We start from the raw sequence: 27,363 nt of genomic DNA on the forward strand, positions 1-27,363 counted from the left end.
TACACTATTAAACCAAAGCAAAGTTTCCACATTCAGTAGATCCTGATATTCCTGCATGGTTTCACCCACTGATGTACACCTGAAACAGCAATATATTTTGTTAAAGAGTGCCTGGCTCTTTGCATTTTGGTGGTGCAGATATAGAATTCAACATACAATGATTTAGTGGTAGAATCTTGTAGTTTAGTGGTAGAATTCTCGCCTGCTATGAGGGAGGCATGGATCTGAAAAGGGAATAAACACCACCCAATGTTGTGCTCAAAGCAAATGACTCTTAGATTTGGAGTCTTATCCGCTATTGACTCAGATAACTAGGCTTTTTTACAGTGTTATGGCATCATGGCAAGGCAAGGATTGCCCTTCAATCTATAAAACCAAAGCTAGGTTTCCACATTTAGTAGATCCTGAGATTCCTGCTTGGTTTCACACACTGATGTACACATCTTTTAAGTTTCAAATAAAACACGTTTGGTTGTGTAGTGACAGAGATCTCGCCTGTAGAATTCTGGGAAAAAACACCGCCCAACGTGGGGCTCGAACCCACGACCCTGAGATTAAGAGTCTCATGCTCTACCAACTGAGCTAGCCAGGCTTGGTTACTGTTGTGTGACAAAAAGGCCACTCAAGCCAAGGAGTGCCCTACAAACTATTAAAGTAGATCTAGGCTACCACATTCAGTACACTGAGATGCATGCTTGGTTTCACAAATTGAGGAAAATGGGTAAGTAAACGTGAAGTAAAATGTGAAGCATTGCTTGTTCAGTGGTAGAATTCTCGCCTGCCACGCGGGAGGCCCGGGTTCGATTCCCGGCCAATGCAGTACTCAAGTTTTACTGAAATTATGGTATATTTTGTTAAAGAGTGTCTGGCTCTTTGCATTTTGGTGGTGCAGGTAAAGAATTCCACATACAATAAATTAATGTTAGAATCTTGTGGTTAAGTGGTAGAATTCCCACCTGCCAAGAGAGAGGTCTGGATCTGAAAAGGGAATAAACACCAAACAAATGTTGTACTAAAAGCATATGACTCTTAGCTTGGGAGTTTTATTTCTATTGACTAAGCTGGCCAGGCTTTGTTACAGTGTTGTAGCATCAAGGCAAGGCAACGCTTGCTCTTCAATCTACACTATTAAACCAAAGCAAAGTTTCCACATTCAGTAGATCCTGATATTCCTGCATGGTTTCACCCACTGATGTACACCTGAAACAGCAATATATTTTGTTAAAGAGTGCCTGGCTCTTTGCATTTTGGTGGTGCAGGTATAGAATTCAACATACAATGATTTAGTGGTAGAATCTTGTAGTTTAGTGGTAGAATTCTCGCCTGCCATGAGGGAGGCATGGATCTGAAAAGGGAATAAACACCACCCAATGTTGTGCTCAAAGCAAATGACTCTTAGATTTGGAGTCTTATTCGCTATTGACTCAGATAGCTAGGCTTTTTTACAGTGTTATGGCATCATGGCAAGGCAAGGATTGCCCTTCAATTTATAAAACCAAAGCAAGGTTTCCACATTTAGTAGATCCTGAGATTCCTGCTTGGTTTCACACACTGATGTACACCTCTTTTAAGTTTCAAATAAAACATGTTTGGTTGTGTAGTGACAGAGATCTCGCCTGTAGAATTCTGGGAAAAAACACCTCCCAACGTGGGGCTCGAACCCACGACCCTGAGATTAAGAGTCTCATGCTCTACCGACTGAGCTAGCCAGGCTTGGTTACTGTGATTTGACAAAAAGGCCACTCAAGCCAAGGAGTGCAATACAAGCTATTAAAGTAGATCTAGGCTACCACATTCAGTACACTGAGATGCATGCTTGGTTTCACACATTGAGGAAAATGGGTAAGTAACCGTGAAGTAAAATGTGAAGCATTGGTTTTTCAGTGGTAGAAATCTCGCCTTCCACGCGGGAGGCCCGGGTTCGATTCCTGGCCAATGCAGTACTCAAGTTTTACTGAAATTATGGTATATTTTGTTAAATAGTGGCTGGCTCTTTGCATTTTGGTGGTGCAGGTATAGAATTCCACATACAATAAATTAATGGTAGAATCTTGTGGTTTAGTGGTAGAATTCCCACCTGCCAAGAGAGAGGTCTGGATCTGAAAAGGGAATAAACACCAAACAAATGTTGTACTAAAAGCATATGACTCTTAGCTTGGGAGTTTTATTTCTATTGACTAAGCTGGCCAGGCTTTGTTACAGTGTTGTAGCATCAAGGCAAGGCAACGCTTGCTCTTCAATCTACACTATTAAACCAAAGCAAAGTTTCCACATTCAGTAGATCCTGATATTCCTGCATGGTTTCACCCACTGATGTACACCTGAAACAGCGATATATTTTGTTAAATAGTGCATGGCTCTTTGCATTTTGGTGGTGCAGGCATAGAATTCAACATACAATGATTTAGTCGTAGAATCTTGTGGTTTAGTGGTAGAATTCTCGCCTGCCATGAGGGAGGCATGGATCTGAAAAGGGAATAAACACCACCCAATGTTGTGCTCAAAGCAAATGACTCTTAGATTTGGAGTCTTATTCGCTATTGACTCAGATAGCTAGGCTTTTTTACAGTGTTATGGCATCATGGCAAGGCAAGGATTGCCCTTCAATTTATAAAACCAAAGCAAGGTTTCCACATTTAGTAGATCCTGAGATTCCCGCTTGGTTTCACACACTGATGTACACCTCTTTTAAGTTTCAAATAAAACACGTTTGGTTGTGTAGTGACAGAGATCTCGCCTGTAGAATTCTGGGAAAAAACACCGCCCAACGTGGGGCTCGAACCCACAACCCTGAGATTAAGAGTCTCATGCTCTACCGACTGAGCTAGCCAGGCTTGGTTACTGTGATGTGACAAAAAGGCCACTCAAGCCAAGGAGTGCCCTACAAGCTATTAAAGTAGATCTAGGCTACCACATTCAGTACACTGAGATGCATGCTTGGTTTCACACATTGAGGAAAATGGGTAAGTAACCTTAAAGTAAAATGTGAAGCATTGGTTGTTCAGTGGTAGAATTCTCGCCTGCCACGCGGGAGGCCCGGGTTCGATTCCCGGCCAATGCAGTACTGAAGTTTTACTGAAATTATGGTATATTTTGTTAAAGAGTGGCTGGCTCTTTGCATTTTGGTGGTGCAGGTATAGAATTCCACATACAATAAATTAATGTTAGAATCTTGTGGTTTAGTGGTAGAATTCCCACCTGCCAAGAGAGAGGTCTGGATCTGAAAAGGGAATAAACACCAAACAAATGTTGTACTAAAAGCATATGACTCTTAGCTTGGGAGTTTTATTTCTATTGACTAAGCTGGCCAGGCTTTGTTACAGTGTTGTAGCATCAAGGCAAGGCAACGCTTGCTCTTCAATCTACACTATTAAACCAAAGCAAAGTTTCCACATTCAGTAGATCCTGATATTCCTGCATGGTTTCACCCACTGATGTACACCTGAAACAGCGATATATTTTGTTAAAGAGTGCCTGGCTCTTTGCATTTTGGTGGTGCAGGTATAGAATTTAACATACAATGATTTAGTGGTAGAATCTTGTGGTTTAGTGGTAGAATTCTCGCCTGCCATGAGGGAGGCATGGATCTGAAAAGGGAATAAACACCACCCAATGTTGTGCTCAAAGCAAATGACTCTTAGATTTGGAGTCTTATTCGCTATTGACTCAGATAGCTAGGCTTTTTTACAGTGTTATGGCATCATGGCAAGGCAAGGATTGCCCTTCAATTTATAAAACCAAAGCAAGGTTTCCACATTTAGTAGATCCTGAGATTCCTGCTTGGTTTCACACACTGATGTACACCTCTTTTAAGTTTCAAATAAAACATGTTTGGTTGTGTAGTGACAGAGATCTCGCCTGTAGAATTCTGGGAAAAAACACCGCCCAACGTAGGGCTCGAACCCACGACCCTGAGATTAAGAGTCTCATGCTCTACCGACTGAGCTAGCCAGGCTTGGTTACTGTGATTTGACAAAAAGGCCACTCAAGCCAAGGAGTGCAATACAAGCTATTAAAGTAGATCTAGGCTACCACATTCAGTACACTGAGATCCATGCTTGGTTTCACACATTGAGGAAAATGGGTAAGTAACCGTGAAGTAAAATGTGAAGCATTGAATGTTCAGTGGTAGAATTCTCGCCTGCCACGTGGGAGGCCCGGGTTTGATTCCCGGCCAATGCAGTACTCAAGTTTTACTGAAATTATGGTATATTTTGTTAAAGAGTGTCTGGCTCTTTGCATTTTGGTGGTGCAGGTATAGAATTCCACATACAATAAATTAATGGTAGAATCTTGTGGTTTAGTGGTAGAATTCCCACCTGCCAAGAGAGAGGTCTGGATCTGAAAAGGGAATAAACACCAAACAAATGTTGTACTAAAAGCATATGACTCTTAGCTTGGGAGTTTTATTTCTATTGACTAAGCTGGCCAGGCTTTGTTACAGTGTTGTAGCATCAAGGCAAGGCAACGCTTGCTCTTCAATCTACACTATTAAACCAAAGCAAAGTTTCCACATTCAGTAGATCCTGATATTCCTGCATGGTTTCACCCACTGATGTACACCTGAAACAGCGATATATTTTGTTAAAGAGTGCCTGGCTCTTTGCATTTTGGTGGTGCAGGTATAGAATTTAACATACAATGATTTAGTGGTAGAATCTTGTGGTTTAGTGGTAGAATTCTCGCCTGCCATGAGGGAGGCATGGATCTGAAAAGGGAATAAACACCACCCAATGTTGTGCTCAAAGCAAATGACTCTTAGATTTGGAGTCTTATTCGCTATTGACTCAGATAGCTAGGCTTTTTTACAGTGTTATGGCATCATGGCAAGGCAAGGATTGCCCTTCAATTTATAAAACCAAAGCAAGGTTTCCACATTTAGTAGATCCTGAGATTCCTGCTTGGTTTCACACACTGATGTACACCTCTTTTAAGTTTCAAATAAAACACGTTTGGTTGTGTAGTGACAGAGATCTCGCCTGTAGAATTCTGGGAAAAAACATCGCCCAATGTGGGGCTCGAACCCATGACCCTGAGATTAAGAGTCTCATGCTCTACCGACTGAGCTAGCCAGGCTTGGTTACTGTGATTTGACAAAAAGGCCACTCAAGCCAAGGAGTGCCCTACAAGCTATTAAAGTAGATCTAGGCTACCACATTCAGTACACTGAGATGCATGCTTGGTTTCACAAATTGAGGAAAATGGGTAAGTAACCGTGAAGTAAAATGTGAAGCATTGGTTGTTCAGTGGTAGAATTCTCGCCTGCCACGCGGGAGGCCCGGGTTCGATTCCCGGCCAATGCAGTACTCAAGTTTTACTGAAATTATGGTATATTTTGTTAAAGAGTGTCTGGCTCTTTGCATTTTGGTGGTGCAGGTAAAGAATTCCACATACAATAAATTAATGTTAGAATCTTGTGGTTAAGTGGTAGAATTCCCACCTGCCAAGAGAGAGGTCTGGGTCTGAAAAGGGAATAAACACCAAACAAATGTTGTACTAAAAGCATATGACTCTTAGCTTGGGAGTTTTATTTCTATTGACTAAGCTGGCCAGGCTTTGTTACAGTGTTGTAGCATCAAGGCAAGGCAACGCTTGCTCTTCAATCTACACTATTAAACCAAAGCAAAGTTTCCACATTCAGTAGATCCTGATATTCCTGCATGGTTTCACCCACTGATGTACACCTGAAACAGCAATATATTTTGTTAAAGAGTGCCTGGCTCTTTGCATTTTGGTGGTGCAGATATAGAATTCAACATACAATGATTTAGTGGTAGAATCTTGTAGTTTAGTGGTAGAATTCTCGCCTGCTATGAGGGAGGCATGGATCTGAAAAGGGAATAAACACCACCCAATGTTGTGCTCAAAGCAAATGACTCTTAGATTTGGAGTCTTATCCGCTATTGACTCAGATAACTAGGCTTTTTTACAGTGTTATGGCATCATGGCAAGGCAAGGATTGCCCTTCAATCTATAAAACCAAAGCTAGGTTTCCACATTTAGTAGATCCTGAGATTCCTGCTTGGTTTCACACACTGATGTACACATCTTTTAAGTTTCAAATAAAACACGTTTGGTTGTGTAGTGACAGAGATCTCGCCTGTAGAATTCTGGGAAAAAACACCGCCCAACGTGGGGCTCGAACCCACGACCCTGAGATTAAGAGTCTCATGCTCTACCAACTGAGCTAGCCAGGCTTGGTTACTGTTGTGTGACAAAAAGGCCACTCAAGCCAAGGAGTGCCCTACAAACTATTAAAGTAGATCTAGGCTACCACATTCAGTACACTGAGATGCATGCTTGGTTTCACAAATTGAGGAAAATGGGTAAGTAAACGTGAAGTAAAATGTGAAGCATTGCTTGTTCAGTGGTAGAATTCTCGCCTGCCACGCGGGAGGCCCGGGTTCGATTCCCGGCCAATGCAGTACTCAAGTTTTACTGAAATTATGGTATATTTTGTTAAAGAGTGTCTGGCTCTTTGCATTTTGGTGGTGCAGGTAAAGAATTCCACATACAATAAATTAATGTTAGAATCTTGTGGTTAAGTGGTAGAATTCCCACCTGCCAAGAGAGAGGTCTGGATCTGAAAAGGGAATAAACACCAAACAAATGTTGTACTAAAAGCATATGACTCTTAGCTTGGGAGTTTTATTTCTATTGACTAAGCTGGCCAGGCTTTGTTACAGTGTTGTAGCATCAAGGCAAGGCAACGCTTGCTCTTCAATCTACACTATTAAACCAAAGCAAAGTTTCCACATTCAGTAGATCCTGATATTCCTGCATGGTTTCACCCACTGATGTACACCTGAAACAGCAATATATTTTGTTAAAGAGTGCCTGGCTCTTTGCATTTTGGTGGTGCAGGTATAGAATTCAACATACAATGATTTAGTGGTAGAATCTTGTAGTTTAGTGGTAGAATTCTCGCCTGCCATGAGGGAGGCATGGATCTGAAAAGGGAATAAACACCACCCAATGTTGTGCTCAAAGCAAATGACTCTTAGATTTGGAGTCTTATTCGCTATTGACTCAGATAGCTAGGCTTTTTTACAGTGTTATGGCATCATGGCAAGGCAAGGATTGCCCTTCAATTTATAAAACCAAAGCAAGGTTTCCACATTTAGTAGATCCTGAGATTCCTGCTTGGTTTCACACACTGATGTACACCTCTTTTAAGTTTCAAATAAAACATGTTTGGTTGTGTAGTGACAGAGATCTCGCCTGTAGAATTCTGGGAAAAAACACCTCCCAACGTGGGGCTCGAACCCACGACCCTGAGATTAAGAGTCTCATGCTCTACCGACTGAGCTAGCCAGGCTTGGTTACTGTGATTTGACAAAAAGGCCACTCAAGCCAAGGAGTGCAATACAAGCTATTAAAGTAGATCTAGGCTACCACATTCAGTACACTGAGATGCATGCTTGGTTTCACACATTGAGGAAAATGGGTAAGTAACCGTGAAGTAAAATGTGAAGCATTGGTTTTTCAGTGGTAGAAATCTCGCCTTCCACGCGGGAGGCCCGGGTTCGATTCCTGGCCAATGCAGTACTCAAGTTTTACTGAAATTATGGTATATTTTGTTAAATAGTGGCTGGCTCTTTGCATTTTGGTGGTGCAGGTATAGAATTCCACATACAATAAATTAATGGTAGAATCTTGTGGTTTAGTGGTAGAATTCCCACCTGCCAAGAGAGAGGTCTGGATCTGAAAAGGGAATAAACACCAAACAAATGTTGTACTAAAAGCATATGACTCTTAGCTTGGGAGTTTTATTTCTATTGACTAAGCTGGCCAGGCTTTGTTACAGTGTTGTAGCATCAAGGCAAGGCAACGCTTGCTCTTCAATCTACACTATTAAACCAAAGCAAAGTTTCCACATTCAGTAGATCCTGATATTCCTGCATGGTTTCACCCACTGATGTACACCTGAAACAGCGATATATTTTGTTAAATAGTGCATGGCTCTTTGCATTTTGGTGGTGCAGGCATAGAATTCAACATACAATGATTTAGTCGTAGAATCTTGTGGTTTAGTGGTAGAATTCTCGCCTGCCATGAGGGAGGCATGGATCTGAAAAGGGAATAAACACCACCCAATGTTGTGCTCAAAGCAAATGACTCTTAGATTTGGAGTCTTATTCGCTATTGACTCAGATAGCTAGGCTTTTTTACAGTGTTATGGCATCATGGCAAGGCAAGGATTGCCCTTCAATTTATAAAACCAAAGCAAGGTTTCCACATTTAGTAGATCCTGAGATTCCCGCTTGGTTTCACACACTGATGTACACCTCTTTTAAGTTTCAAATAAAACACGTTTGGTTGTGTAGTGACAGAGATCTCGCCTGTAGAATTCTGGGAAAAAACACCGCCCAACGTGGGGCTCGAACCCACAACCCTGAGATTAAGAGTCTCATGCTCTACCGACTGAGCTAGCCAGGCTTGGTTACTGTGATGTGACAAAAAGGCCACTCAAGCCAAGGAGTGCCCTACAAGCTATTAAAGTAGATCTAGGCTACCACATTCAGTACACTGAGATGCATGCTTGGTTTCACACATTGAGGAAAATGGGTAAGTAACCTTAAAGTAAAATGTGAAGCATTGGTTGTTCAGTGGTAGAATTCTCGCCTGCCACGCGGGAGGCCCGGGTTCGATTCCCGGCCAATGCAGTACTGAAGTTTTACTGAAATTATGGTATATTTTGTTAAAGAGTGGCTGGCTCTTTGCATTTTGGTGGTGCAGGTATAGAATTCCACATACAATAAATTAATGTTAGAATCTTGTGGTTTAGTGGTAGAATTCCCACCTGCCAAGAGAGAGGTCTGGATCTGAAAAGGGAATAAACACCAAACAAATGTTGTACTAAAAGCATATGACTCTTAGCTTGGGAGTTTTATTTCTATTGACTAAGCTGGCCAGGCTTTGTTACAGTGTTGTAGCATCAAGGCAAGGCAACGCTTGCTCTTCAATCTACACTATTAAACCAAAGCAAAGTTTCCACATTCAGTAGATCCTGATATTCCTGCATGGTTTCACCCACTGATGTACACCTGAAACAGCGATATATTTTGTTAAAGAGTGCCTGGCTCTTTGCATTTTGGTGGTGCAGGTATAGAATTTAACATACAATGATTTAGTGGTAGAATCTTGTGGTTTAGTGGTAGAATTCTCGCCTGCCATGAGGGAGGCATGGATCTGAAAAGGGAATAAACACCACCCAATGTTGTGCTCAAAGCAAATGACTCTTAGATTTGGAGTCTTATTCGCTATTGACTCAGATAGCTAGGCTTTTTTACAGTGTTATGGCATCATGGCAAGGCAAGGATTGCCCTTCAATTTATAAAACCAAAGCAAGGTTTCCACATTTAGTAGATCCTGAGATTCCTGCTTGGTTTCACACACTGATGTACACCTCTTTTAAGTTTCAAATAAAACATGTTTGGTTGTGTAGTGACAGAGATCTCGCCTGTAGAATTCTGGGAAAAAACACCGCCCAACGTAGGGCTCGAACCCACGACCCTGAGATTAAGAGTCTCATGCTCTACCGACTGAGCTAGCCAGGCTTGGTTACTGTGATTTGACAAAAAGGCCACTCAAGCCAAGGAGTGCAATACAAGCTATTAAAGTAGATCTAGGCTACCACATTCAGTACACTGAGATCCATGCTTGGTTTCACACATTGAGGAAAATGGGTAAGTAACCGTGAAGTAAAATGTGAAGCATTGAATGTTCAGTGGTAGAATTCTCGCCTGCCACGCGGGAGGCCCGGGTTCGATTCCCGGCCAATGCAGTACTCAAGTTTTACTGAAATTATGGTATATTTTGTTAAAGAGTGTCTGGCTCTTTGCATTTTGGTGGTGCAGGTATAGAATTCCACATACAATAAATTAATGGTAGAATCTTGTGGTTTAGTGGTAGAATTCCCACCTGCCAAGAGAGAGGTCTGGATCTGAAAAGGGAATAAACACCAAACAAATGTTGTACTAAAAGCATATGACTCTTAGCTTGGGAGTTTTATTTCTATTGACTAAGCTGGCCAGGCTTTGTTACAGTGTTGTAGCATCAAGGCAAGGCAACGCTTGCTCTTCAATCTACACTATTAAACCAAAGCAAAGTTTCCACATTCAGTAGATCCTGATATTCCTGCATGGTTTCACCCACTGATGTACACCTGAAACAGCGATATATTTTGTTAAAGAGTGCCTGGCTCTTTGCATTTTGGTGGTGCAGGTATAGAATTTAACATACAATGATTTAGTGGTAGAATCTTGTGGTTTAGTGGTAGAATTCTCGCCTGCCATGAGGGAGGCATGGATCTGAAAAGGGAATAAACACCACCCAATGTTGTGCTCAAAGCAAATGACTCTTAGATTTGGAGTCTTATTCGCTATTGACTCAGATAGCTAGGCTTTTTTACAGTGTTATGGCATCATGGCAAGGCAAGGATTGCCCTTCAATTTATAAAACCAAAGCAAGGTTTCCACATTTAGTAGATCCTGAGATTCCTGCTTGGTTTCACACACTGATGGACACCTCTTTTAAGTTTCAAATAAAACACGTTTGGTTGTGTAGTGACAGAGATCTCGCCTGTAGAATTCTGGGAAAAAACATCGCCCAATGTGGGGCTCGAACCCATGACCCTGAGATTAAGAGTCTCATGCTCTACCGACTGAGCTAGCCAGGCTTGGTTACTGTGATTTGACAAAAAGGCCACTCAAGCCAAGGAGTGCCCTACAAGCTATTAAAGTAGATCTAGGCTACCACATTCAGTACACTGAGATGCATGCTTGGTTTCACAAATTGAGGAAAATGGGTAAGTAACCGTGAAGTAAAATGTGAAGCATTGGTTGTTCAGTGGTAGAATTCTCGCCTGCCACGCGGGAGGCCCGGGTTCGATTCCCGGCCAATGCAGTACTCAAGTTTTACTGAAATTATGGTATATTTTGTTAAAGAGTGTCTGGCTCTTTGCATTTTGGTGGAGCAGGTAAAGAATTCCACATACAATAAATTAATGTTAGAATCTTGTGGTTAAGTGGTAGAATTCCCACCTGCCAAGAGAGAGGTCTGGGTCTGAAAAGGGAATAAACACCAAACAAATGTTGTACTAAAAGCATATGACTCTTAGCTTGGGAGTTTTATTTCTATTGACTAAGCTGGCCAGGCTTTGTTACAGTGTTGTAGCATCAAGGCAAGGCAACGCTTGCTCTTCAATCTACACTATTAAACCAAAGCAAAGTTTCCACATTCAGTAGATCCTGATATTCCTGCATGGTTTCACCCACTGATGTACACCTGAAACAGCAATATATTTTGTTAAAGAGTGCCTGGCTCTTTGCATTTTGGTGGTCCAGGTATAGAATTCAACATACAATGATTTAGTGGTAGAATCTTGTAGTTTAGTGGTAGAATTCTCGCCTGCTATGAGGAAGGCATGGATCTGAAAAGGGAATAAACACCACCCAATGTTGTGCTCAAAGCAAATGACTCTTAGATTTGGAGTCTTATCCGCTATTGACTCAGATAACTAGGCTTTTTTACAGTGTTATGGCATCATGGCAAGGCAAGGATTGCCCTTCAATCTATAAAACCAAAGCTAGGTTTCCACATTTAGTAGATCCTGAGATTCCTGCTTGGTTTCACACACTGATGTACACCTCTTTTAAGTTTCAAATAAAACACGTTTGGTTGTGTAGTGACAGAGATCTCGCCTGTAGAATTCTGGGAAAAAACACCGCCCAACGTGGGGCTCGAACCCACGACCCTGAGATTAAGAGTCTCATGCTCTACCAACTGAGCTAGCCAGGCTTGGTTACTGTTGTGTGACAAAAAGGCCACTCAAGCCAAGGTGTGACCTACAAACTATTAAAGTAGATCTAGGCTACCACATTCAGTACACTGAGATGCATGCTTGGTTTCACAAATTGAGGAAAATGGGTAAGTAACCGTGAAGTAAAATGTGAAGGATTGCTTGTTCAGTGGTAGAATTCTCGCCTGCCACGCGGGAGGCCCGGGTTCGACTCCCGGCCAATGCAGTACTCAAGTTTTACTGAAATTATGGTATATTTTGTTAAAGAGTGTCTGGCTCTTTGCATTTTGGTGGTGCAGGTAAAGAATTCCACATACAATAAATTAATGTTAGAATCTTGTGGTTAAGTGGTAGAATTCCCACCTGCCAAGAGAGAGGTCTGGATCTGAAAAGGGAATAAACACCAAACAAATGTTGTACTAAAAGCATATGACTCTTAGCTTGGGAGTTTTATTTCTATACACTAAGCTGGCCAGGCTTTGTTACAGTGTTGTAGCATCAAGGCAAGGCAACGCTTGCTCTTCAATCTACACTATTAAACCAAAGCAAAGTTTCCAAATTCAGTAGATCCTGATATTCCTGCATGGTTTCACCCACTGATGTACACCTGAAACAGCGATATATTTTGTTAAAGAGTGCCTGGATCTTTGCATTTTGGTGGTGCAGGTATAGAATTCAACATACAATGATTTAGTGGTAGAATCTTGTAGTTTAGTGGTAGAATTCTCGCCTGCTATGAGGGAGGCATGGATCTGAAAAGGGAATAAACACCACCCAATGTTGTGCTCAAAGCAAATGACTCTTAGATTTGGAGTCTTATTCGCTATTGACTCAGATAACTAGGCTTTTTTACAGTGTTATGGCATCATGGCAAGGCAAGGATTGCCCTTCAATCTATAAAACCAAAGCTAGGTTTCCACATTTAGTAGATCCTGAAATTCCTGCTTGGTTTCACACACTGATGTACACCTCTTTTAAGTTTCAAATAAAACACGTTTGGTTGTGTAGTGACAGAGATCTCGCCTGTAGAATTCTGGGAAAAAACACCGCCCAACGTGGGGCTCGAACCCACGACCCTGAGATTAAGAGTCTCATGCTCTACCGACTGAGCTAGCCAGGCTTGGTTACTGTTGTGTGACAAAAAGGCCACTCAAGCCAAGGAGTGCCCTACAAGCTATTAAAGTAGATCTAGGCTACCACATTCAGTACACTGAGATGCATGCTTGGTTTCACAAATTGAGGAAAATGGGTAAGTAACCGTGAAGTAAAATGTGAAGCATTGGTTGTTCAGTGGTAGAATTCTCGCCTGCCACGCAGGAGGCCTGGGTTCGATTCCCGGCCAATGCAGTACTCAAGTTTTACTGAAATTATGGTATATTTTGTTAAAGAGTGTCTGGCTCTTTGCTTTTTGGTGGTGCAGGTATAGAATTCCACATACAATAAATTAATGGTAGAATCTTGTGGTTTAGTGGTAGAATTCCCACCTGCCAAGAGAGAGGTCTGGATCTGAAAAGGGAATAAACACCAAACAAATGTTGTACTAAAAGCATATGACTCTTAGCTTGGGATTTTTATTTCTATTGACTAAGCTGGCCAGGCTTTGTTACAGTGTTGTAGCATCAAGGCAAGGCAACGCTTGCTCTTCAATCTACACTATTAAACCAAAGCAAAGTTTCCACATTCAGTAGATCCTGATATTCCTGCATGGTTTCACCCACTGATGTACACCTGAAACAGCGATATATTTTGTTAAAGAGTGCCTGGCTCTTTGCATTTTGGTGGTGCAGGTATAGAATTTAACATACAATGATTTAGTGGTAGAATCTTGTGGTTTAGTGGTAGAATTCTCGCCTGCCATGAGGGAGGCATGGATCTGAAAAGGGAATAAACACCACCCAATGTTGTGCTCAAAGCAAATGACTCTTAGATTTGGAGTCTTATTCGCTATTGACTCAGATAGCTAGGCTTTTTTACAGTGTTATGGCATCATGGCAAGGCAAGGATTGCCCTTCAATTTATAAAACCAAAGCAAGGTTTCCACATTTAGTAGATCCTGAGATTCCTGCTTGGTTTCACACACTGATGTACACCTCTTTTAAGTTTCAAATAAAACATGTTTGGTTGTGTAGTGACAGAGATCTCGCCTGTAGAATTCTGGGAAAAAACACCGCCCAACGTGGGGCTCGAACCCACGACCCTGAGATTAAGAGTCTCATGCTCTACCGACTGAACTAGCCAGGCTTGGTTACTGTGATTTGACAAAAAGGCCACTCAAGCCAAGGAGTGCAATACAAGCTATTAAAGTAGATCTAGGCTACCACATTCAGTACACTGAGATGCATGCTTGGTTTCACACATTGAGGAAAATGGGTAAGTAACCGTGAAGTAAAATGTGAAGCATTGAATGTTCAGTGGTAGAATTCTCGCCTGCCACGCGGGAGGCCCGGGTTTGATTCCCGGCCAATGCAGTACTCAAGTTTTACTGAAATTATGGTATATTTTGTTAAAGAGTGTCTGGCTCTTTGCATTTTGGTGGTGCAGGTATAGAATTCCACATACAATAAATTAATGGTAGAATCTTGTGGTTTAGTGGTAGAATTCCCACCTGCCAAGAGAGAGGTCTGGATCTGAAAAGGGAATAAACACCAAACAAATGTTGTACTAAAAGCATATGACTCTTAGCTTGGGAGTTTTATTTCTATTGACTAAGCTGGCCAGGCTTTGTTACAGTGTTGTAGCATCAAGGCAAGGCAACGCTTGCTCTTCAATCTACACTATTAAACCAAAGCAAAGTTTCCACATTCAGTAGATCCTGATATTCCTGCATGGTTTCACCCACTGATGTACACCTGAAACAGCGATATATTTTGTTAAAGAGTGCCTGGCTCTTTGCATTTTGGTGGTGCAGGTATAGAATTTAACATACAATGATTTAGTGGTAGAATCTTGTGGTTTAGTGGTAGAATTCTCGCCTGCCATGAGGGAGGCATGGATCTGAAAAGGGAATAAACACCACCCAATGTTGTGCTCAAAGCAAATGACTCTTAGATTTGGAGTCTTATTCGCTATTGACTCAGATAGCTAGGCTTTTTTACAGTGTTATGGCATCATGGCAAGGCAAGGATTGCCCTTCAATTTATAAAACCAAAGCAAGGTTTCCACATTTAGTAGATCCTGAGATTCCTGCTTGGTTTCACACACTGATGTACACCTCTTTTAAGTTTCAAATAAAACACGTTTGGTTGTGTAGTGACAGAGATCTCGCCTGTAGAATTCTGGGAAAAAACATCGCCCAATGTGGGGCTCGAACCCATGACCCTGAGATTAAGAGTCTCATGCTCTACCGACTGAGCTAGCCAGGCTTGGTTACTGTGATTTGACAAAAAGGCCACTCAAGCCAAGGAGTGCCCTACAAGCTATTAAAGTAGATCTAGGCTACCACATTCAGTACACTGAGATGCATGCTTGGTTTCACAAATTGAGGAAAATGGGTAAGTAACCGTGAAGTAAAATGTGAAGCATTGGTTGTTCAGTGGTAGAATTCTCGCCTGCCACGTGGGAGGCCCGGGTTCGATTCCCGGCCAATGCAGTACTCAAGTTTTACTGAAATTATGGTATATTTTGTTAAAGAGTGTCTGGCTCTTTGCATTTTGGTGGTGCAGGTAAAGAATTCCACATACAATAAATTAATGTTAGAATCTTGTGGTTAAGTGGTAGAATTCCCACCTGCCAAGAGAGAGGTCTGGGTCTGAAAAGGGAATAAACACCAAACAAATGTTGTACTAAAAGCATATGACTCTTAGCTTGGGAGTTTTATTTCTATTGACAAAGCTGGCCAGGCTTTGTTACAGTGTTGTAGCATCAAGGCAAGGCAACGCTTGCTCTTCAATCTACACTATTAAACCAAAGCAAAGTTTCCACATTCAGTAGATCCTGATATTCCTGCATGGTTTCACCCACTGATGTACACCTGAAACAGCAATATATTTTGTTAAAGAGTGCCTGGCTCTTTGCATTTTGGTGGTGCAGATATAGAATTCAACATACAATGATTTAGTGGTAGAATCTTGTAGTTTAGTGGTAGAATTCTCGCCTGCTATGAGGGAGGCATGGATCTGAAAAGGGAATAAACACCACCCAATGTTGTGCTCAAAGCAAATGACTCTTAGATTTGGAGTCTTATCCGCTATTGACTCAGATAACTAGGCTTTTTTACAGTGTTATGGCATCATGGCAAGGCAAGGATTGCCCTTCAATCTATAAAACCAAAGCTAGGTTTCCACATTTAGTAGATCCTGAGATTCCTGCTTGGTTTCACACACTGATGTACACATCTTTTAAGTTTCAAATAAAACACGTTTGGTTGTGTAGTGACAGAGATCTCGCCTGTAGAATTCTGGGAAAAAACACCGCCCAACGTGGGGCTCGAACCCACGACCCTGAGATTAAGAGTCTCATGCTCTACCAACTGAGCTAGCCAGGCTTGGTTACTGTTGTGTGACAAAAAGGCCACTCAAGCCAAGGAGTGCCCTACAAACTATTAAAGTAGATCTAGGCTACCACATTCAGTACACTGAGATGCATGCTTGGTTTCACAAATTGAGGAAAATGGGTAAGTAAACGTGAAGTAAAATGTGAAGCATTGCTTGTTCAGTGGTAGAATTCTCGCCTGCCACGCGGGAGGCCCGGGTTCGATTCCCGGCCAATGCAGTACTCAAGTTTTACTGAAATTATGGTATATTTTGTTAAAGAGTGTCTGGCTCTTTGCATTTTGGTGGTGCAGGTAAAGAATTCCACATACAATAAATTAATGTTAGAATCTTGTGGTTAAGTGGTAGAATTCCCACCTGCCAAGAGAGAGGTCTGGATCTGAAAAGGGAATAAACACCAAACAAATGTTGTACTAAAAGCATATGACTCTTAGCTTGGGAGTTTTATTTCTATTGACTAAGCTGGCCAGGCTTTGTTACAGTGTTGTAGAATCAAGGCAAGGCAACGCTTGCTCTTCAATCTACACTATTAAACCAAAGCAAAGTTTCCACATTCAGTAGATCCTGATATTCCTGCATGGTTTCACCCACTGATGTACACCTGAAACAGCAATATATTTTGTTAAAGAGTGCCTGGCTCTTTGCATTTTGGTGGTGCAGGTATAGAATTCAACATACAATGATTTAGTGGTAGAATCTTGTAGTTTAGTGGTAGAATTCTCGCCTGCCATGAGGGAGGCATGGATCTGAAAAGGGAATAAACACCACCCAATGTTGTGCTCAAAGCAAATGACTCTTAGATTTGGAGTCTTATTCGCTATTGACTCAGATAGCTAGGCTTTTTTACAGTGTTATGGCATCATGGCAAGGCAAGGATTGCCCTTCAATTTATAAAACCAAAGCAAGGTTTCCACATTTAGTAGATCCTGAGATTCCTGCTTGGTTTCACACACTGATGTACACCTCTTTTAAGTTTCAAATAAAACATGTTTGGTTGTGTAGTGACAGAGATCTCGCCTGTAGAATTCTGGGAAAAAACACCTCCCAACGTGGGGCTCGAACCCACGACCCTGAGATTAAGAGTCTCATGCTCTACCGACTGAGCTAGCCAGGCTTGGTTACTGTGATTTGACAAAAAGGCCACTCAAGCCAAGGAGTGCAATACAAGCTATTAAAGTAGATCTAGGCTACCACATTCAGTACACTGAGATGCATGCTTGGTTTCACACATTGAGGAAAATGGGTAAGTAACCGTGAAGTAAAATGTGAAGCATTGGTTGTTCAGTGGTAGAAATCTCGCCTTCCACGCGGGAGGCCCGGGTTCGATTCCTGGCCAATGCAGTACTCAAGTTTTACTGAAATTATGGTATATTTTGTTAAATAGTGGCTGGCTCTTTGCATTTTGGTGGTGCAGGTATAGAATTCCACATACAATAAATTAATGGTAGAATCTTGTGGTTTAGTGGTAGAATTCCCACCTGCCAAGAGAGAGGTCTGGATCTGAAAAGGGAATAAACACCAAACAAATGTTGTACTAAAAGCATATGACTCTTAGCTTGGGAGTTTTATTTCTATTGACTAAGCTGGCCAGGCTTTGTTACAGTGTTGTAGCATCAAGGCAAGGCAACGCTTGCTCTTCAATCTACACTATTAAACCAAAGCAAAGTTTCCACATTCAGTAGATCCTGATATTCCTGCATGGTTTCACCCACTGATGTACACCTGAAACAGCGATATATTTTGTTAAATAGTGCATGGCTCTTTGCATTTTGGTGGTGCAGGCATAGAATTCAACATACAATGATTTAGTCGTAGAATCTTGTGGTTTAGTGGTAGAATTCTCGCCTGCCATGAGGGAGGCATGGATCTGAAAAGGGAATAAACACCACCCAATGTTGTGCTCAAAGCAAATGACTCTTAGATTTGGAGTCTTATTCGCTATTGACTCAGATAGCTAGGCTTTTTTACAGTGTTATGGCATCATGGCAAGGCAAGGATTGCCCTTCAATTTATAAAACCAAAGCAAGGTTTCCACATTTAGTAGATCCTGAGATTCCTGCTTGGTTTCACACACTGATGTACACCTCTTTTAAGTTTCAAATAAAACACGTTTGGTTGTGTAGTGACAGAGATCTCGCCTGTAGAATTCTGGGAAAAAACACCGCCCAACGTGGGGCTCGAACCCACGACCCTGAGATTAAGAGTCTCATGCTCTACTGACTGAGCTAGCCAGGCTTGGTTACTGTGATGTGACAAAAAGGCCACTCAAGCCAAGGAGTGCCCTACAAGCTATTAAAGTAGATCTAGGCTACCACATTTAGTACACTGAGATGCATGCTTGGTTTCACAAATTGAGGAAAATGGGTAAGTAACCGTGAAGCAAAATGTGAAGCATTGGTTGTTCAGTGGTAGAATTCTCGCCTGCCACGCGGGAGGCCCGGGTTCGATTCCCGGCCAATGCAGTACTCAAGTTTTACTGAAATTATGGTATATTTTGTTAAAGAGTGTCTTGCTCTTTGCTTTTTGGTGGTGCAGGTATAGAATTCCACATACAATAAATTAATGTTAGAATCTTGTGGTTTAGTGGTAGAATTCCCACCTGCCAAGAGAGAGGTCTGGATCTGAAAAGGGAATAAACACCAAACAAATGTTGTACTAAAAGCATATGACTCTTAGCTTGGGAGTTTTATTTCTATTGACTAAGCTGGCCAGGCTTTGTTACAGTGTTGTAGCATCAAGGCAAGGCAACGCTTGCTCTTCAATCTACACTATTAAACCAAAGCAAAGTTTCCACATTCAGTAGATCCTGATATTCCTGCATGGTTTCACCCACTGATGTACACCTGAAACAGCGATATATTTTGTTAAAGAGTGCCTGGCTCTTTGCATTTTGGTTGTGCAGGTATAGAATTTAACATACAATGATTTAGTGGTAGAATCTTGTGGTTTAGTGGTAGAATTCTCGCCTGCCATGAGGGAGGCATGGATCTGAAAAGGGAATAAACACCACCCAATGTTGTGCTCAAAGCAAATGACTCTTAGATTTGGAGTCTTATTCGCTATTGACTCAGATAGCTAGGCTTTTTTACAGTGTTATGGCATCATGGCAAGGCAAGGATTGCCCTTCAATTTATAAAACCAAAGCAAGGTTTCCACATTTAGTAGATCCTGAGATTCCTGCTTGGTTTCACACACTGATGTACACCTCTTTTAAGTTTCAAATAAAACACGTTTGGTTGTGTAGTGACAGAGATCTCGCCTGTAGAATTCTGGGAAAAAACACCGCCCAACGTGGGGCTCGAACCCACGACCCTGAGATTAAGAGTCTCATGCTCTACCGACTGAGCTAGCCAGGCTTGGTTACTGTGATGTGACAAAAAGGCCACTCAAGCCAAGGAGTGCCCTACAAGCTATTAAAGTAGATCTAGGCTACCACATTCAGTACACTGAGATGCATGCTTGGTTTCACACATTGAGGAAAATGGGTAAGTAACCTTGAAGTAAAATGTGAAGCATTGGTTGTTCAGTGGTAGAATTCTCGCCTGCCACGCGGGAGGCCCGGGTTCGATTCCCGGCCAATGCAGTACTCAAGTTTTACTGAAATTATGGTATATTTTGTTAAAGAGTGTCTGGCTCTTTGCATTTTGGTGGTGCAGGTATAGAATTCCACATACAATAAATTAATGGTAGAATCTTGTGGTTTAGTGGTAGAATTCCCACCTGCCAAGAGAGAGGTCTGGATCTGAAAAGGGAATAAACACCAAACAAATGTTGTACTAAAAGCATATGACTCTTAGCTTGGGAGTTTTATTTCTATTGACTAAGCTGGCCAGGCTTTGTTACAGTGTTGTAGCATCAAGGCAAGGCAACGCTTGCCCTTCAATCTACACTATTAAACCAAAGCAAAGTTTCCACATTCAGTAGATCCTGATATTCCTGCATGGTTTCACCCACTGATGTACACCTGAAACAGCGATATATTTTGTTAAAGAGTGCCTGGCTCTTTGCATTTTGGTGGTGCAGGTATAGAATTTAACATACAATGATTTAGTGGTAGAATCTTGTGGTTTAGTGGTAGAATTCTCGCCTGCCATGAGGGAGGCATGGATCTGAAAAGGGAATAAACACCACCCAATGTTGTGCTCAAAGCAAATGACTCTTAGATTTGGAGTCTTATTCGCTATTGACTCAGATAGCTAGGCTTTTTTACAGTGTTATGGCATCATGGCAAGGCAAGGATTGCCCTTCAATTTATAAAACCAAAGCAAGGTTTCCACATTTAGTAGATCCTGAGATTCCTGCTTGGTTTCACACACTGGTAACACCTCTTTTAAGTTTCAAATAAAACACGTTTGGTTGTGTAGTGACAGAGATCTCGCCTGTAGAATTCTGGGAAAAAACACCGCGCAACGTGGGGCTCGAACCCACGACCCTGAGATTAAGAGTCTCATGCTCTACCGACTGAGCTAGCCAGGCTTGGTTACTGTTATGTGACAAAAAGGCCACTCAAGCCAAGGAGTGCCCTACAAGCTATTAAAGTAGATCTAGGCTACCACATTCAGTACACTGAGATGCATGCTTGGTTTCACACATTGAGGAAAATGGGTAAGTAACCGTGAAGTAAAATGTGAAGCATTGGTTGTTCAGTGGTAGAATTCTCGCCTGCCACGCGGGAGGCCCGGGTTCGATTCCCGGCCAATGCAGTACTCAAGTTTTACTGAAATTATAGTATATTTTGTTAAAGAGTGTCTGGCTCTTTGCATTTTGGTGGTGCAGGTATAGAATTCCACATACAATAAATTAATGGTAGAATCTTGTGGTTTAGTGGTAGAATTCCCACCTGCCAAGAGAGAGGTCTGGATCTGAAAAGGGAATAAACACCAAACAAATGTTGTACTAAAAGCATATGACTCTTAGCTTGGGAGTTTTATTTCTATTGACTAAGCTGGCCAGGCTTTGTTACAGTGTTGTAGCATCAAGGCAAGGCAACGCTTGCTCTTCAATCTACACTATTAAACCAAAGCAAAGTTTCCACATTCAGTAGATCCTGATATTACTGCATGGTTTCACCCACTGATGTACACCTGAAACAGCGATATATTTTGTTAAAGAGTGCCTGGCTCTTTGCATTTTGGTGGTGCAGGTATAGAATTTAACATACAATGATTTAGTGGTAGAATCTTGTGGTTTAGTGGTAGATTTCTCGCCTGCCATGAGGGAGGCATGGATCTGAAAAGGGAATAAACACCACCCAATGTTGTGCTCAAAGCAAATGACTCTTAGATTTGGAGTCTTATTCGCTATTGACTCAGATAGCTAGGCTTTTTTACAGTGTTATGGCATCATGGCAAGGCAAGGATTGCCCTTCAATTTATAAAACCAAAGCAAGGTTTCCACATTTAGTAGATCCTGAGATTCCTGCTTGGTTTCACACACTGATGTACACCTCTTTTAAGTTTCAAATAAAACACGTTTGGTTGTGTAGTGACAGAGATCTCGCCTGTAGAATTCTGGGAAAAAACACCGCCCAACGTGGGGCTCGAACCCACGACCCTGAGATTAAGAGTCTCATGCTCTACCGACTGAGCTAGCCAGGCTTGGTTACTGTGATGTGACAAAAAGGCCACTCAAGCCAAGGAGTGCCCTACAAGCTATTAAAGTAGATCTAGGCTACCACATTCAGTACACTGAGATGCATGCTTGGTTTCACAAACTGAGGAAAATGGGTAAGTAACCGTGAAGTAAAATGTGAAACATTGGTTGTTCAGTGGTAGAATTCTCGCCTGCCACGCGGGAGGCCCAGGTTCGATTCCCGGCCAATGCAGTACTCAAGTTTTACTGAAATTATGGTATATTTTGTTAAAGAGTGTCTGGCTCTTTGCTTTTTGGTGGTGCAGGTATAGAATTCCACATACAATAAATTAATGGTAGAATCTTGTGGTTTAGTGGTAGAATTCCCACCTGCCAAGAGAGAGGTCTGGATCTGAAAAGGGAATAAACACCAAACAAATGTTGTACTAAAAGCATATGACTCTTAGCTTGGGAGTTTTATTTCTATTGACTAAGCTGGCCAGGCTTTGTTACAGTGTTGTAGCATCAAGGCAAGGCAACGCTTGCTCTTCAATCTACACTACTAAACCAAAGCAAAGTTTCCACATTCAGTAGATCCTGATATTCCTGCATGGTTTCACCCACTGATGTACACCTGAAACAGCGATATATTTTGTTAAATAGTGCATGGCTCTTTGCATTTTGGTGGTGCAGGCATAGAATTCAACATACAATGATTTAGTGGTAGAATCTTGTGGTTTAGTGGTAGAATTCTCGCCTGCCATGAGGGAGGCATGGATCTGAAAAGGGAATAAACACCACCCAATGTTGTGCTCAAAGCAAATGACTCTTAGATTTGGAGTCTTATTCGCTATTGACTCAGATAGCTAGGCTTTTTTACAGTGTTATGGCATCATGGCAAGGCAAGGATTGCCCTTCAATCTATAAAACCAAAGCAAGGTTTCCACATTTAGTAGATCCTGAGATTCCTGCTTGGTTTCACACACTGATGTACACCTCTTTTAAGTTTCAAATAAAACACGTTTGGTTGTGTAGTGACAGAGATCTCGCCTGTAGAATTCTGGGAAAAAACACCGCCCAATGTGGGGCTCGAACCCATGACCCTGAGATTAAGAGTCTCATGCTCTACCGACTGAGCTAGCCAGGCTTGGTTACTGTGATTTGACAAAAAGGCCACTCAAGCCAAGGAGTGCAATACAAGCTATTAAAGTAGATCTAGACTACCACATTCAGTACACTGAGATGCATGCTTGGTTTCACACATTGAGGAAAAAGGGTAAGTAACCGTGAAGTAAAATGTGAAGCATTGGTTGTTCAGTGGTAGAATTCTAGCCTGCCACGCGGGATGCCCGGGTTCGATTCCCGGCCAATGCAGTACTCAAGTTTTACTGAAATTATGGTATATTTTGTTAAAGAGTGTCTGGCTCTTTGCATTTTGGTGGTGCAGGTATAGAATTCCACATACAATAAATTAATGGTAGAATCTTGTGGTTTAGTGGTAGAATTCCCACCTGCCAAGAGAGAGGTCTGGATCTGAAAAGGGAATAAACACCAAACAAATGTTGTACTAAAAGCATATGACTCTTAGCTTGGGAGTTTTATTTCTATTGACTAAGCTGGCCAGGCTTTGTTACAGTGTTGTAGCATCAAGGCAAGGCAACGCTTGCTCTTCAATCTACACTATTAAACCAAAGCAAAGTTTCCACATTCAGTAGATCCTGATATTCCTGCATGGTTTCACCCACTGATGTACACCTGAAACAGCGATATATTTTGTTAAAGAGTGCCTGGCTCTTTGCATTTTGGTGGTGCAGGTATAGAATTTAACATACAATGATTTAGTGGTAGAATCTTGTGGTTTAGTGGTAGAATTCTCGCCTGCCATGAGGGAGGCATGGATCTGAAAAGGGAATAAACACCACCCAATGTTGTGCTCAAAGCAAATGACTCTTAGATTTGGAGTCTTATTCGCTATTGACTCAGATAGCTAGGCTTTTTTACAGTGTTATGGCATCATGGCAAGGCAAGGATTGCCCTTCAATTTATAAAACCAAAGCAAGGTTTCCACATTTAGTAGATCCTGAGATTCCTGCTTGGTTTCACACACTGATGTACACCTCTTTTAAGTTTCAAATAAAACACGTTTGGTTGTGTAGTGACAGAGATCTCGCCTGTAGAATTCTGGGAAAAAACACCGCCCAACGTGGGGCTCGAACCCACGACCCTGAGATTAAGAGTCTCATGCTCTACCGACTGAGCTAGCCAGGCTTGGTTACTGTGATGTGACAAAAAGGCCACTCAAGCCAAGGAGTGCCCTACAAGCTATTAAAGTAGATCTAGGCTACCACATTCAGTACACTGAGATGCATGCTTGGTTTCACAAATTGAGGAAAATGGGTAAGTAACCGTGAAGCAAAATGTGAAACATTGGTTGTTCAGTGGTAGAATTCTCGCCTGCCATGCGGGAGGCCCGGGTTCGATTCCCGGCCAATGCAGTACTCAAGTTTTACTGAAATTATGGTATATTTTGTTAAAGAGTGTCTGGCTCTTTGCTTTTTGGTGGTGCAGGTATAGAATTCCACATACAATGAATTAATGGTAGAATCTTGTGGTTTAGTGGTAGAATTCCCACCTGCCAAGAGAGAGGTCTGGATCTGAAAAGGGAATAAACACCAAACAAATGTTGTACTAAAAGCATATGACTCTTAGCTTGGGAGTTTTATTTCTATTGACTAAGCTGGCCAGGCTTTGTTACAGTGTTGTAGCATCAAGGCAAGGCAACGCTTGCTCTTCAATCTACACTACTAAACCAAAGCAAAGTTTCCACATTCAGTAGATCCTGATATTCCTGCATGGTTTCACCCACTGATGTACACCTGAAACAGCGATATATTTTGTTAAATAGTGCATGGCTCTTTGCATTTTGGTGGTGCAGGCATAGAATTCAACATACAATGATTTAGTGGTAGAATCTTGTGGTTTAGTGGTAGAATTCTCGCCTGCCATGAGGGAGGCATGGATCTGAAAAGGGAATAAACACCACCCAATGTTGTGCTCAAAGCAAATGACTCTTAGATTTGGAGTCTTATTCGCTATTGACTCAGATAGCTAGGCTTTTTTACAGTGTTATGGCATCATGGCAAGGCAAGGATTGCCCTTCAATCTATAAAACCAAAGTAAGGTTTCCACATTTAGTAGATCCTGAGATTCCTGCTTGGTTTCACACACTGATGTACACCTCTTTTAAGTTTCAAATAAAACACGTTTGGTTGTGTAGTGACAGAGATCTCGCCTGTAGAATTCTGGGAAAAAACACCGCCCAATGTGAGGCTCGAACCCATGACCCTGAGATTAAGAGTCTCATGCTCTACCGACTGAGCTAGCCAGGCTTGGTTACTGTGATTTGACAAAAAGGCCACTCAAGCCAAGGAGTGCAATACAAGCTATTAAAGTAGATCTAGACTACCACATTCAGTACACTGAGATGCATGCTTGGTTTCACACATTGAGGAAAATGGGTAAGTAACCGTGAAGTAAAATGTGAAGCATTGGTTGTTCAGTGGTAGAATTCTCGCCTGCCACGCGGGAGGCCCGGGTTCGATTCCCGGCCAATGCAGTACTCAAGTTTTACTGAAATTATGGTATATTTTGTTAAAGAGTGTCTGGCTCTTTGCATTTTGGTGGTGCAGGTATAGAATTCCACATACAATAAATTAATGGTAGAATCTTGTGGTTTAGTGGTAGAATTCCCACCTGCCAAGAGAGAGGTCTGGATCTGAAAAGGGAATAAACACCAAACAAATGTTGTACTAAAAGCATATGACTCTTAGCTTGGGAGTTTTATTTCTATTGACTAAGCCGGCCAGGCTTTGTTACAGTGTTGTAGCATCAAGGCAAGGCAACGCTTGCTCTTCAATCTACACTATTAAACCAAAGCAAAGTTTCCACATTCAGTAGATCCTGATATTCCTGCATGGTTTCACCCACTGATGTACACCTGAAACAGCGATATATTTTGTTAAAGAGTGCCTGGCTCTTTGCATTTTGGTGGTGCAGGTATAGAATTTAACATACAATGATTTAGTGGTAGAATCTTGTGGTTTAGTGGTAGAATTCTCGCCTGCCATGAGGGAGGCATGGATCTGAAAAGGGAATAAACACCACCCAATGTTGTGCTCAAAGCAAATGACTCTTAGATTTGGAGTCTTATTCGCTATTGACTCAGATAGCTAGGCTTTTTTACAGTGTTATGGCATCATGGCAAGGCAAGGATTGCCCTTCAATTTATAAAACCAAAGCAAGGTTTCCACATTTAGTAGATCCTGAGATTCCTGCTTGGTTTCACACACTGATGTACACCTCTTTTAAGTTTCAAATAAAACATGTTTGGTTGTGTAGTGACAGAGATCTCGCCTGTAGAATTCTTGGAAAAAACACCACCCAACGTGGGGCTCGAACCCACGACCCTGAGATTAAGAGTCTCATGCTCTACCGACTGAGCTAGCCAGGTTTGGTTACTGTGATGTGACAAAAAGGCCACTCAAGCCAAGGAGTGCCCTACAAGCTATTAAAGTAGATCTAGGCTACCACATTCAGTACACTGAGATGCATGCTTGGTTTCACACATTGAGGAAAATGGGTAAGTAACCGTGAAGTAAAATGTGAAGCATTGGTTGTTCAGTGGTAGAATTCTCGCCTGCCACGCGGGAGGCCCGGGTTCGATTCCCGGCCAATGCAGTACTCAAGTTTTACTGAAATTATGGTATATTTTGTTAAAGAGTGTCTGGCTCTTTGCATTTTGGTGGTGCAGGTATAGAATTCCACATACAATAAATTAATGGTAGAATCTTGTGGTTTAGTGGTAGAATTCCCACCTGCCAAGAGAGAGGTCTGGATCTGAAAAGGGAATAAACACCAAAGAAAAGTTGTACTAAAAGCATATGACTCTTAGCTTGGGAGTTTTATTTCTATTGACTAAGCTGGCCAGGCTTTGTTACAGTGTTGTAGCATCAAGGCAAGGCAACGCTTGCTCTTCAATCTACACTATTAAACCAAAGCAAAGTTTCCACATTCAGTAGATCCTGATATTCCTGCATGGTTTCACCCACTGATGTACACCTGAAACAGCGATATATTTTGTTAAAGAGTGCCTGGCTCTTTGCATTTTGGTGGTGCAGGTATAGAATTTAACATACAATGATTTAGTGGTAGAATCTTGTGGTTTAGTGGTAGAATTCTCGCCTGCCATGAGGGAGGCATGGATCTGAAAAGGGAATAAACACCACCCAATGTTGTGCTCAAAGCAAATGACTCTTAGATTTGGAGTCTTATTCGCTATTGACTCAGATAGCTAGGCTTTTTTACAGTGTTATGGCATCATGGCAAGGCAAGGATTGCCCTTCAATTTATAAAACCAAAGCAAGGTTTCCACATTTAGTAGATCCTGAGATTCCTGCTTGGTTTCACACACTGATGTACACCTCTTTTAAGTTTCAAATA

The 27,363-nt window shown here is 41.8% G+C and overlaps 17 non-coding genes across 17 annotated transcripts; 9 read left to right on the forward strand and 8 right to left on the reverse strand.

Annotated features, from left to right (window-relative positions):
• Positions 1-519: 519 nt before the first annotated feature.
• On the reverse strand, positions 520-592 carry TRNAK-CUU (transfer RNA lysine (anticodon CUU)). The gene has a single exon. It is a non-coding gene; the product is annotated as a tRNA-Lys (tRNA).
• A 2,398-nt stretch (positions 593-2,990) lies between these two features.
• Positions 2,991-3,061, forward strand: TRNAG-GCC (transfer RNA glycine (anticodon GCC)). Its single transcript has one exon. It is a non-coding gene; the product is annotated as a tRNA-Gly (tRNA).
• Positions 3,062-5,232: 2,171 nt separating this feature from the next.
• On the forward strand, positions 5,233-5,303 carry TRNAG-GCC (transfer RNA glycine (anticodon GCC)). Its single transcript has one exon. It is a non-coding gene; the product is annotated as a tRNA-Gly (tRNA).
• Positions 5,304-6,124: 821 nt separating this feature from the next.
• On the reverse strand, positions 6,125-6,197 carry TRNAK-CUU (transfer RNA lysine (anticodon CUU)). Its single transcript has one exon. It is a non-coding gene; the product is annotated as a tRNA-Lys (tRNA).
• A 2,398-nt stretch (positions 6,198-8,595) lies between these two features.
• On the forward strand, positions 8,596-8,666 carry TRNAG-GCC (transfer RNA glycine (anticodon GCC)). Its single transcript has one exon. It is a non-coding gene; the product is annotated as a tRNA-Gly (tRNA).
• A 2,171-nt stretch (positions 8,667-10,837) lies between these two features.
• TRNAG-GCC (transfer RNA glycine (anticodon GCC)) lies at positions 10,838-10,908 on the forward strand. The gene has a single exon. It is a non-coding gene; the product is annotated as a tRNA-Gly (tRNA).
• An 821-nt stretch (positions 10,909-11,729) lies between these two features.
• Positions 11,730-11,802, reverse strand: TRNAK-CUU (transfer RNA lysine (anticodon CUU)). The gene has a single exon. It is a non-coding gene; the product is annotated as a tRNA-Lys (tRNA).
• A 1,048-nt stretch (positions 11,803-12,850) lies between these two features.
• TRNAK-CUU (transfer RNA lysine (anticodon CUU)) lies at positions 12,851-12,923 on the reverse strand. The gene has a single exon. It is a non-coding gene; the product is annotated as a tRNA-Lys (tRNA).
• A 3,290-nt stretch (positions 12,924-16,213) lies between these two features.
• On the reverse strand, positions 16,214-16,286 carry TRNAK-CUU (transfer RNA lysine (anticodon CUU)). Its single transcript has one exon. It is a non-coding gene; the product is annotated as a tRNA-Lys (tRNA).
• Positions 16,287-18,684: 2,398 nt separating this feature from the next.
• On the forward strand, positions 18,685-18,755 carry TRNAG-GCC (transfer RNA glycine (anticodon GCC)). Its single transcript has one exon. It is a non-coding gene; the product is annotated as a tRNA-Gly (tRNA).
• An 821-nt stretch (positions 18,756-19,576) lies between these two features.
• Positions 19,577-19,649, reverse strand: TRNAK-CUU (transfer RNA lysine (anticodon CUU)). The gene has a single exon. It is a non-coding gene; the product is annotated as a tRNA-Lys (tRNA).
• Positions 19,650-19,805: 156 nt separating this feature from the next.
• Positions 19,806-19,876, forward strand: TRNAG-GCC (transfer RNA glycine (anticodon GCC)). Its single transcript has one exon. It is a non-coding gene; the product is annotated as a tRNA-Gly (tRNA).
• A 1,049-nt stretch (positions 19,877-20,925) lies between these two features.
• TRNAG-GCC (transfer RNA glycine (anticodon GCC)) lies at positions 20,926-20,996 on the forward strand. The gene has a single exon. It is a non-coding gene; the product is annotated as a tRNA-Gly (tRNA).
• Positions 20,997-21,817: 821 nt separating this feature from the next.
• Positions 21,818-21,890, reverse strand: TRNAK-CUU (transfer RNA lysine (anticodon CUU)). Its single transcript has one exon. It is a non-coding gene; the product is annotated as a tRNA-Lys (tRNA).
• A 2,169-nt stretch (positions 21,891-24,059) lies between these two features.
• TRNAK-CUU (transfer RNA lysine (anticodon CUU)) lies at positions 24,060-24,132 on the reverse strand. The gene has a single exon. It is a non-coding gene; the product is annotated as a tRNA-Lys (tRNA).
• A 1,277-nt stretch (positions 24,133-25,409) lies between these two features.
• TRNAG-GCC (transfer RNA glycine (anticodon GCC)) lies at positions 25,410-25,480 on the forward strand. The gene has a single exon. It is a non-coding gene; the product is annotated as a tRNA-Gly (tRNA).
• A 1,050-nt stretch (positions 25,481-26,530) lies between these two features.
• Positions 26,531-26,601, forward strand: TRNAG-GCC (transfer RNA glycine (anticodon GCC)). Its single transcript has one exon. It is a non-coding gene; the product is annotated as a tRNA-Gly (tRNA).
• The last annotated feature ends 762 nt before the right edge of the window (positions 26,602-27,363 follow it).

Source organism: Crinia signifera, chromosome 3 (assembly GCF_055691185.1).
Source record: "Crinia signifera chromosome 3, ASM5569118v1, whole genome shotgun sequence".
Classification (NCBI taxonomy): Eukaryota; Metazoa; Chordata; class Amphibia; order Anura; family Myobatrachidae; genus Crinia; species Crinia signifera.